This window comes from Pygocentrus nattereri, chromosome 12 (assembly GCF_015220715.1).
Source record: "Pygocentrus nattereri isolate fPygNat1 chromosome 12, fPygNat1.pri, whole genome shotgun sequence".
In the NCBI taxonomy this organism is placed as follows: domain Eukaryota; kingdom Metazoa; phylum Chordata; class Actinopteri; order Characiformes; family Serrasalmidae; genus Pygocentrus; species Pygocentrus nattereri.
In genome coordinates, this window is record NC_051222.1 from 24,564,195 (window position 1) to 24,574,349 (window position 10,155).

General features: G+C 43.1%; 1 pseudogene; it reads left to right on the forward strand.

Moving 5' to 3' along the window:
- The first annotated feature begins 216 nt into the window (after positions 1-216).
- On the forward strand, positions 217-4,192 carry LOC108428180 (annotated as a pseudogene).
- The last annotated feature ends 5,963 nt before the right edge of the window (positions 4,193-10,155 follow it).

Below are 10,155 nucleotides of genomic sequence, written 5' to 3' on the forward strand. Positions count from 1 at the left end.
CATCTAAAAAGTAGAACAGGGTATGTGATGCAACGATAAAAGCGGAGTACGAAGTTCCCTCTTGTCTCTCTTGAGTTTGTTGAGTCCAACAAAATACACTACATATTTGGCGATGAGGATAAACTGGAGCACGCTGAAAGTTTTTGTTTGTTTGTTTGTTTCCAAGCACGGGAAGGTCTTGCAAGGCAGTAACCAAGGGAAAAGCTCCAGCGAAAGATGGCCAAGGTAGGCACAGTAATGCCATTTAACTCACAGTTGCAGACATGGGAAGAGTACTGTGAAATGCTTGGATATTTTTTCGAAGCAAATGATATACTGGAGGCAGACAAGAAAAAGGCTGTTTTGATTAGCTGTGTGGGTCCAGCTACATATAGCCTAATGAGAAGCTTGGTTAGCCCACAAAAGCCAGGAGAGAAGATTTTTGAAGAGTTAGTTGCTTTGCTGAAGACTCACTTCAACCCCAAACCGAATGAAATTGTGCAGAGATTTAGATTCAACTCGAGACTGCGCAAAGAGGGTGAGAGTGCTGCTGATTATGTTGCTGAATTGCAGAGACTGGCACAAGACTACAATTACGGTGAGTCGTTACCACAAATGTTGAGAGACAGACTAGTTTGTGGAGTCAATGATGACTGTATCCAGAGGAGACTGCTGGCGGAACTGGATTTAACTTTCGAGAAAGCGTTGAAAACAGCTCAGGCTATGGAGGCTGCCAATCGGAATATTAAAGATTTGCAAAGTCACGGCCAGGAGGACTCAGGTAAAACATACAAAGCCCAAGCAGTGGTCCATCGCGTGATGTCTGACCACAAGAAGGCGCTGGGGTGTTATAGATGCAAAGGTCCACATTCACCTCTGGAGTGTAGATTCATCAATCAGATTTGCCACAGTTGTGGTAAGAGGGGCCACATTAAGCGGGCATGTTGCAGCAAAGATGGGCTGAACCCAGACCATAATAGGAAGAGGACTGGAGGTTCACGGGGGCGGTTTCAGCACAGCAAAGTACCCAATGACAGGAGAGCTCACCTTCTAAAGGAAGAAAGAGAGACGGAGTCAGGAGAAGAAGGTGAGATGCACACAATTTACTGTGTTGAAGAGCATGGTGTATACAAAGTAGCACCCATCACAGAGACAAGTCAGCGTTAATGGTATGGAGGTGATGTTTGAAGTCGATACGGGCTGTGGAGTGACAGTAATGAACAGAGAGCAATACTCCAAGCTCTGTCAGAAGTCACACATTCCTGAGTTAAAAACATGCAACCTGGTGCTCAAAACGCATACCGGAGAAAGGATTGAGGTGCTGGGCAAGACAGATGTAACAGTGCATCACAACAATATGGCAAAGTGTCTACCACTGATTGTGGTAGGGGGAACAGGACCAAACCTAATGGGCAGAGATTGGTTGTAGCAACTGCACATAGTGATCCAGTCAGTGAATAAAGTAGGCCCTACAGGGAAACTGACGTTGGAGGAAGTGTTGGAAAACCATGCAGAGGTTTTCAAAGAAGAGATGTGTCAACTCAGAGGCACTAAAGCACAAATATATGTAGATAAGGAAGCTCTACCCAAGTTCTACAAACCAAGGCCAGTGCCATATGCTCTGAAACTGTTGGTGGAGAAAGAACTCCAACGGCTTCCTGAGGACAAGATTATAGAGCCAGTCAAGTTCTCAGAGTGGGAGCTCCAATCGTCCCTGTCCTCAAACCAGGGGGTGCTGTTCAAATTTGCGGAGATTATAAACTTACTGTGAATCGGGTCTCCAAGCTAGAACAATATCCGATACCAAAGGTTGAAGATTTGTTTGCGAATCTATCAGGTGGTGAAAGGTTCTCCAGGAGATTGTATTGGATGAGGATGCTAAGGAATATGTGACTGTGAACACCCACAAAGGGTTGTACACCTACTGCCGTTTGCCCTTTGGTGTATCTTCAAGTCCTGCCATATTTCAGCGTATCATGGAGAACATCCTACAAGGTATTCCACAAGTGGTGGTTTATTTGGATGACATTTTGATGACTGGGACCACAGAAGAGTAACACCTCAGTAACCTGGGAGAAGTGCTGCACAGGCTGGGAGATAGTGATCTCAGACTCAAGAGGAATAAGTGCAGTTTCTTTGACAAGGAAGTGGTTTTCTTAGGTCATAGGATAGATGCCACAGGGCTGCACCCTGTAGCTGAAAAAGTTCAAGCTATCCAAGAGGCACCCACACCGAAGACATTGACAGAGTTGAAGGCTTTTCTAGGACTGCTGAATTATTACCACAGATTGTTGCCGAATCTGTCCACCATTTTAGCTCCTTTGCACGAACTATTGAGGAAAGACAGAGAATGGAAATGGGGGAAAGAACAGGAAGCAGCTTTCAAAAATGCCAAGGCCCTGTTGCAGACTTCATCTGTGCGGGTGCATTATGATGCAAGTAAAGAGTTAATGCTGGCTTGTGATGCCTCTCCATACGGCATGCCGGATGGCTCAAAGAGACCCATTGGGTTTGTTTCAAGAACACCCAATGCCGCTGAAAAGAATTACTCCCAGTTGGACAAAGAAGGTCTAGCAGTGATCTTTGGAGTAAGGAAGTTTCACAGCTATCTGTATGGGAGAAAATTCACAGTAGTTACAGATCACAAGCCACTCCTTACCTTGTTCAATGAGTTGAAAGGAGTGCCTTAGATGGCCTCTCCAAGGATCCAGAGATGGGCGGTAACTTTGCGTGCCTATGAATGTACTATTGTATATAAAGCAGGCAAGGACCACAGTAATGCTGATGCACTCGACTGCCGATACCAGTGACAGAGGAGCACTCCAGGGATGAAGAGAGAGTGTTGTTGCTGGATCAAATGGATATGCCCCTGATTACAGCCAGGCAGGTTCAAAAATGGACAGACAGAGACAAGGTGATTGCCTTGGTGCATGAGTACGTACTAAGGGGTTGGCAGTGCAAGGTAAATGACTTGGCACCATTTGCGCAGAGAAAGGAAGAACTCAGTACCAATGATGGATGCGTATTATGGGGTGCTAGAGTCATTGCTCCATTACCAGGTCGAGAAGCTGTGCTAAAGCAGTTACACCAGTCACATCCTGGTATAACCAGAATGAAAGCCTTAGCAGGCAGCTACATACAGTGGCCAAAACTAGACTCAGACATTGAAACTTTGGTGAAAAGATGTCCCGTGTGCCAAGAAAGCAGTCATCGTCCAGCAGTAGCTCCCCTACATCCCTGGGAATGGCCAGAACAGCCATGGAGGAAAGTACATGCAGACTATGCTGGACCTTTCTTGGGAAAAATGTTCTTGATACTCATTGATGCCCATTCAAAGTGGATGGACGCATACCCACTCAATAGCTCCTCCACTTCTGTCACCATGGAATGCTTGAGGAAGAGTTTGTCAGCACGCCATTCCAGAAATGCTGGTGACAGATAACGGGGCATGCTTCACTAGTAGTGATTTTGCCGAGTTCATGACCAGAAATGTCGTGCACCATGTCACCACAGTTCCGTACCACACCTCTTCCAACAGACTTGCAGAAAGGGCAGTGCAAACATTTAAGGAACTTCTGAAAAAGACAACTGAAGGAAGCATTGAAACCAGAGTGTCCAGAGCACTATTCAGTTATCGGATAATGCCTCAAGGAACCACAGGTAGATCACCGGCCGAGTTACTTCAAGGAAGGAGACCGCGCTCCACGTTGGATCTGCTCCATCCTAACTTAAAGTGGTACAGCAGCAGTTAAAACAAAAGCTGGGCCATGATCATCGGGCCAAGGGAAGAATCCTCATGGAAGGAGATCCTGTGTATACCCAAAACTTTGGATCAGGACCTACTTGGATTCCTGGAGCAGTCGAGCAGAGAACTGGACTTGTATCCTGTAAGGTAGCCTTAGGTAATGGCAAGGTAGTGAGAAGGCATATTGACCAGGTGAAATTCAGAAGTGCTTCCTACTCTTCTGTGGGTGACTTCCCTGAGAGTATCATTCCAGAGGTTGCTTCTTCACATGTTCCTAATACAGAAGGTCAAGAGAAGGCAGACGTTGCAGAGACAACACAGAGCGCTACTAGTACAGAGACTGTAGCTTCTCAAGTACTGGCCTGCAGTTCACAGTATCCTGTGAGGAGATCAGAGAGGGACCGGAACCCCCCTGCATATCTGAAAGACTTTGTTAGACTAGTGATGAGTTCCCCAGCCACAGGGTAAGTATGCACCCAGGTACTCATCGGGACTGATGGTAGTCTACCCAGACAATACTAGCCTAGTTGTTCTATTGAGTCATGTTTGACTGAAGTTCGTTGTTCTGGAACTGGGATGAGAGTTTTATTCAGAGGAAGGGGAATGTAGAGAACTGTTCTTTATTAGCAATTTTGGCATTTGCTATTTTCTAATGAACCACAGGGTGGCAGTATAGGTTCTGTAGTAAGCTTTTGTAAGGCGGAGCCAAAGAAGTAGCCCAGTCAGAGTACGAAGAGAGTACGAAGTTCCCTCTTGTCTCTCCTGAGTTTGTTGAGTGTCCAACAAAATACGCTACAGATAAGTACATCTAGCAGTAAGTAAGTTTGGACCGATTTCTCACTTTATTTCTCTGATAGTTATGTCTACTAGAAATTCTTGAGAAAATCTTTGACTCTATACCAAGATCTTTTTGTTGTTGTTGTTGTTGTTTTAGTAAACATCAGCTTTAAACTATGCTATATAATAGTAAATACACTACATGATGGCACCTGACCATCACACCTATACAAACTTGTTGGACATTCCTGCTGAACTGTTTGTGGCAATAACAGTCTTCATTCTTCTAGGAAGGCTTTTCACAACATTTTGGAGTGTGTCTGTGGGAATGTCTGTCCATTCAGTCAGAAGAGCATTTGTTAGGCCAGGCACTGGTGTTGAACAAGAAAGTCTGACTTGCAATCTCTGTTCTGTTCTAGTTCATCCCAAAGTTGTTCAGTGGGGTTGAGGACAGGGCTCTGAGCAGGCCACTGGAGTTCCTCCACACCAAACACATCAAGCCATGTCTTTATGGACCTCGCTTTGTGCACAGGGACACAGTCATGCTGGAACAGGAGAGGGTCTTCCCCAAACTGCTACAGAGTTAGAGGTCTATAAATGTTTAACCCCTCAAATGTCCAGGATTCACCGGCAGGCCCAAAGTTTTATTATACACTTCTATAACCTAAGAATAACTCAACCAGATTGCATTGAAGTCCCCCTAGTTACTGAGTAATATGCCTTAGTATGTAATAAGTATAGAATAGAGATTTTAAGGGGGTTTTGAATGTTCTTGAAAGCTGTAGTATTAACATTGCCCTTCAATAGAATTGAGGAGCTGAGACCAAACACTGAAAAACAGCCCCAGACCATTATCCCTCCTACACCAAACTTTATTAGCCTTAGGCATTCCAGTAGGCAGCATTCTCCTGCCATCCACCAAACCCAGATTCATCCATCAGATGACCAGATAGTAAATCATGATTCATCACCACTCCAGAGTCCAGTGGTGGCATCCTATACACCACTCCATCTGACATGTGGCATTGCACACAGTGATCTTAGGCTTGTATGCAGTTGCTCAGCCATGAAAACCCATTTCATGAAGCTCACAACAGAGAGTTATATGCCCAAAGGCAGTTTGGAATGATGTAGTGAGTAATGCACAGTGGATGAGCTATTAAGCGCTTCAGCACACTTCGGCCCTACTGGTCTATTGCTTCATGGCTGAGCTGTTGTTGCTCACAGATGCTTTCATTTCACAATAATCACAATTACAGTTGAGTATAACAGGTCTAACAGTGCAGAAATTTCATAATCTCACATGAATGTGATAAAGGTGGCATTTGACAGTGCCATGTGTAAAGTAACTGAGCTCTTTTGAACCAATTCTACTGCCAGTGTATGGAAATTACAAGGCTGTGTGTTTGGTTTTTTGTTAGCAATTGGTGTGGGTGAAACACCTGGGTTAAATACACTGTCCACATACTTCTGGCCACAAAGTGTATATGATAAATTATATAATTACTGACTTTGCAGAAGACTCTGGTAGAAGCAACTTCATCATTAATCCGGCACTGGACGGTCATCCAGTTCTTTCTGCCCTCGTCTGAAGACTCACCTCTTAAGGCAGTAAATGAACTCCTTTCTGCACTTGTTCACACTCAATTACCAAACCATCATGTCATTTCTGTTCAGTCCTCTGCACTTAACCTCTTTGTTTTATTGTTCACTTAAAAAACAAGCTACACTTAATTCATTGTCCCTAGAGTCTCCACTTGTTTGATTTAATAGGTAAAGCTATGGCTCTTGTCTCTTGTGTTATAGATTCAGTAACTCCAAGTACTTTATATAGCTTTTGCTCCCACTGTTTGTTTAACATGTCTGCAAAATTAGTGAATGTTAATGTACAACTACTGATTTCTCAAAGATACCATACTTCACGAAGAGGAAAATATAAGATGTTAAACATTTAAAGCCTTAAATGCCTGCCTGTCTATAAAACAGCCTGGTGCATTGTGAATACATCACTGTTCCATAATTTTATAGCATCTACTATCTTCGTTTGTGTTATGTAGGGTGGCACTGTTTTAAATCATATGACTCTGGTAGGCTGTTTATGGACTAATATCTCCTTTTACAGTGTGTAGGCATGTTTACTGGGTGACATTTCTCATTAGCTGAGGTTGTGCTGAATGTACACAGGGCCAGATTAAGGTCCTCTGGTACCCCTGGGTATTAGCAAAATCCATTGATAATGACTTAAACCTTTTTTGCTAGAGATTTGTCCTGTTCATTCCTCAGAAAATATGTAAACTGGTGTTAGCTCCTAAGCTAAGATCTTATCAGAATTGCCCAGTTATGTCATTGAAATCATCTTTTACTGGTTTATCCTTTAACTGCTATAGAGCAGGGATCTCAAAGTGCTGGCCATATTTACAGTTTATTCTTAAATCAGGCAAATCATTTAGCATTATTTTTCAGTATTTTCCTCCTACAAATTTGATACAAATACAAAAGAGTGAAAATGTGAAATAAATCAACTGAGAATGCAGATTTAATCCTGTAACGGTGGAGAGTGATGAGGTGGACGCACGTGCTGAGAAAAGCAAGATTTGTTCGGGGCAAATCCATAATCAGGGTCAAAACGGTCCATGGTCAGAGAGCCAACATAGAGAGCAGGAGGGATGGACATAACGAAACAAACACAGAATTCAAACAATACACTTTGAACAGTACAAACAGCACAAACAATACAAAGACCAACAAACAACTAGGAAAAAAAAGACACAGGGCTTAAATACAAGAGTGCTAACAAGGGATGACAGGACATAGGTGGAAAATACCAGTGGTAACAATCAGGGGTGGAGTCAGAAAACAAGGGGGCCGGACTGGGAATCAAAACAAAGAAAGCACATGGACTAGACCAAAACAAAAAGCATATGGAAGACTGGGAGGGACCAATCGTGACAGAGCCCCCCGCAAGGCACGCGGCTCTGAATCACGCCGAACAAAACAAAACCAAACACAGACACAAGGAACCAAAAACAGGGACAGAACTAAACTAAACAGGTACAGGACCTGGGGCAAAAAGAGCAGGGACAGGACATGGGACACGAGGAACAGAAGATTGAACAGGCACAGAAACGGGAACAGAAGCAGGAACAGGAACAGAAGCAGAAACCGGAGCAGAGACACAGAACAGAAGCCAAGGGTACAGACACAGAAACAGAAACAGGAAAATGCAGAACAGGAACTGAAGGCACAGGCATAGAAACAGACGGAGAACATGGAATAGAAGCCAAAGGCACAGACACAGAAACAGGAGAGAAAACTGAAGATACAACACCAGACACAGGAACAGACCAAACACAGACAGAGGACAAAACGAGAGCTGGGAGGGGAGGACAAGAAGCAACAGACACAGTCGAACAAAAGGCCCACAGGGAGCAGCAGACACAGGAGAAACAGGAGGCCCATGGGGAGCAGCAGACACAGGAGAAACAGGAGCAGACAAAGGTGAGGCTGATGGGTCCAGAGGTGCGTTGATTCTCCGGCCCGTTGACCGGGGTCCTCTCTGTGTGGAGTTGTTCCCTCCGGATTCTCCGGTTTCCCCCCACAGTCCAAAGACATGCAGTCAGGTTAATTGGACGTGCTGGGTGTGAGTGACTGTCTGTGTCTGTCTATCTTCCCTGCGATGGACTGGTGGCCTGTCCAGGGTGTATCCTGCCTTCCACCCAATGACAGCTGGGATAGGCTCTAGCACCCACTGCGACCCAGAAGGAGAAGCGGCTTAGAAGGTGTGTGTATGTTTACACTACTACTACTGAAATAGTCTCAGTGGTAGTAGTTTGTGGTTACAAAAGAATGGCAAATAAACGATGACAAAGATGTGATTTTATTTGTGTATAGATTTAAAATTTTGAAAAAAAATCATGGGCCAGTTTTTCCTATATTTTGTTTAGATGAACAACTTCATTTTCTTCAAATTTATGCTTAAAAAAATCAACCTCTCTTGGAGAAAACCTTGCTAATGGCACTTGAAAACCCCTGGTGTGGAAACCATACCCTTTATGTGCAGGTTCTTCACACTGACACATCTATTATAGTTCTTTAAAAAAAGTATAATCTTCTTGACACTGTGCATTCTGGAAGCATGATAAATACCCTCGCTGACTCATGACATGCTTAATTAATGTATCTGACATGAAGAGATGTGTGGAACAGTGTATGTATGTACCAGCCTGGTGTAATGTATTTAGAGCAATGAGCAAAGAAACCTTTATCTCAGAGGGTTAATAGCAACCACTGAAAAAAGTGAAGTCAATTAAGGCTGTACAAGGCTTTTTCTTAGTGTTTTCATTTAAAAGTTGACCTATAAAATGCATTCATCTCATTTAATGACTTGTCTTCTTCTAAAAAGGTGGGCGCACTGTCTATACAAAACACCTCATAGTCAACCTCAGTACCTAACCAGCACGAATCCCTGCTTTCCATCAAAATAGGCAAAAGCGCTGCCTCATTCCTTCTTGTTACATGCATGAGCAGGAGACAGAAGAAGAAAGGATAATTAAAGAACTTCAGAAAGATGCCCCAGAGACAAATACATACATTAATGATTGTAAAGTTGCTGATTAGAGTGTTTGAATAAGAGAAAATGCAGCACTGCAAATTGTTATTGTGTTATTCTGAAGAACAAGGCAGGAATAGATAATAGATGTAATGGAGTTCAGGTATAGGGATATTTATAGAAACCATTAAAGCGTGGATATGGCTCAAGGCTTAATATATAATGGACAGGATGAAGAAAAATTGCTCTTATGTGAAATTACTGAATGTAAAATCTCCCTCTGCTTTTGAATGGTGGGAACCACTGCATCATATATCACACTACCTGATTTGGTTGTTTGTGAAGCAGCCATTTGTAATCCACTGCTTCAGGCCATCTCTTATCAAATTCATTACACATTGCAGTGAATAACAGCAATAATGCAGTGAAACTGTCACAACATCTTTGCCCTGGATCTCCCCCTCATCGCGCTCGCCTGTGCCTTGGTATGTGCATTAGCTGGGTTTTCTAGCTGTCTTTCTAAGTACAGTGGTCATTTTGTTCCTTTTTTGTTGTTTGTTCAAATGTTTTCTCATTTTGACCTTGTCTATCCATTTTTTTCTGGAAATGCTCTGTTAAGGAAATGGCTGACAAAGTTACGCAATTTTCCACTTACCCCAAATTTGATTGATTTTAGAGTGATGAAGCTAACAAACACGAGAACTCAATAGTCGCTCAAATAGCCCAAATCACTTCTGTAAAAACACATACACCAAAACATCTCTCAATTCACTCAAACCACTTCCAGGTTTTCATTAAGGTGGCACAGAATTGTCGATTTAGTTCAGGACAGTATAACTTACCTTTTATCCCATAAAAATGGACAAAACTGCAGGCATGGGTGGAAAAAGTGGTTAAATTCACTAATTAGGACTGTCTGGATACTTGCAAGTGTACATTCTACACACATTCATTTTAGCAGACATCAATATTACCGAAACATGGTTAGAACATGTATAGTTTTGAATGGGTGGCCAGTTCATTTGAATGGGTGGCCCGTTCATTCCCTGAAGTTGGATTGGTCACTTCAGATGCCACCCCAAAATTTCTGCCACATCATTGGATT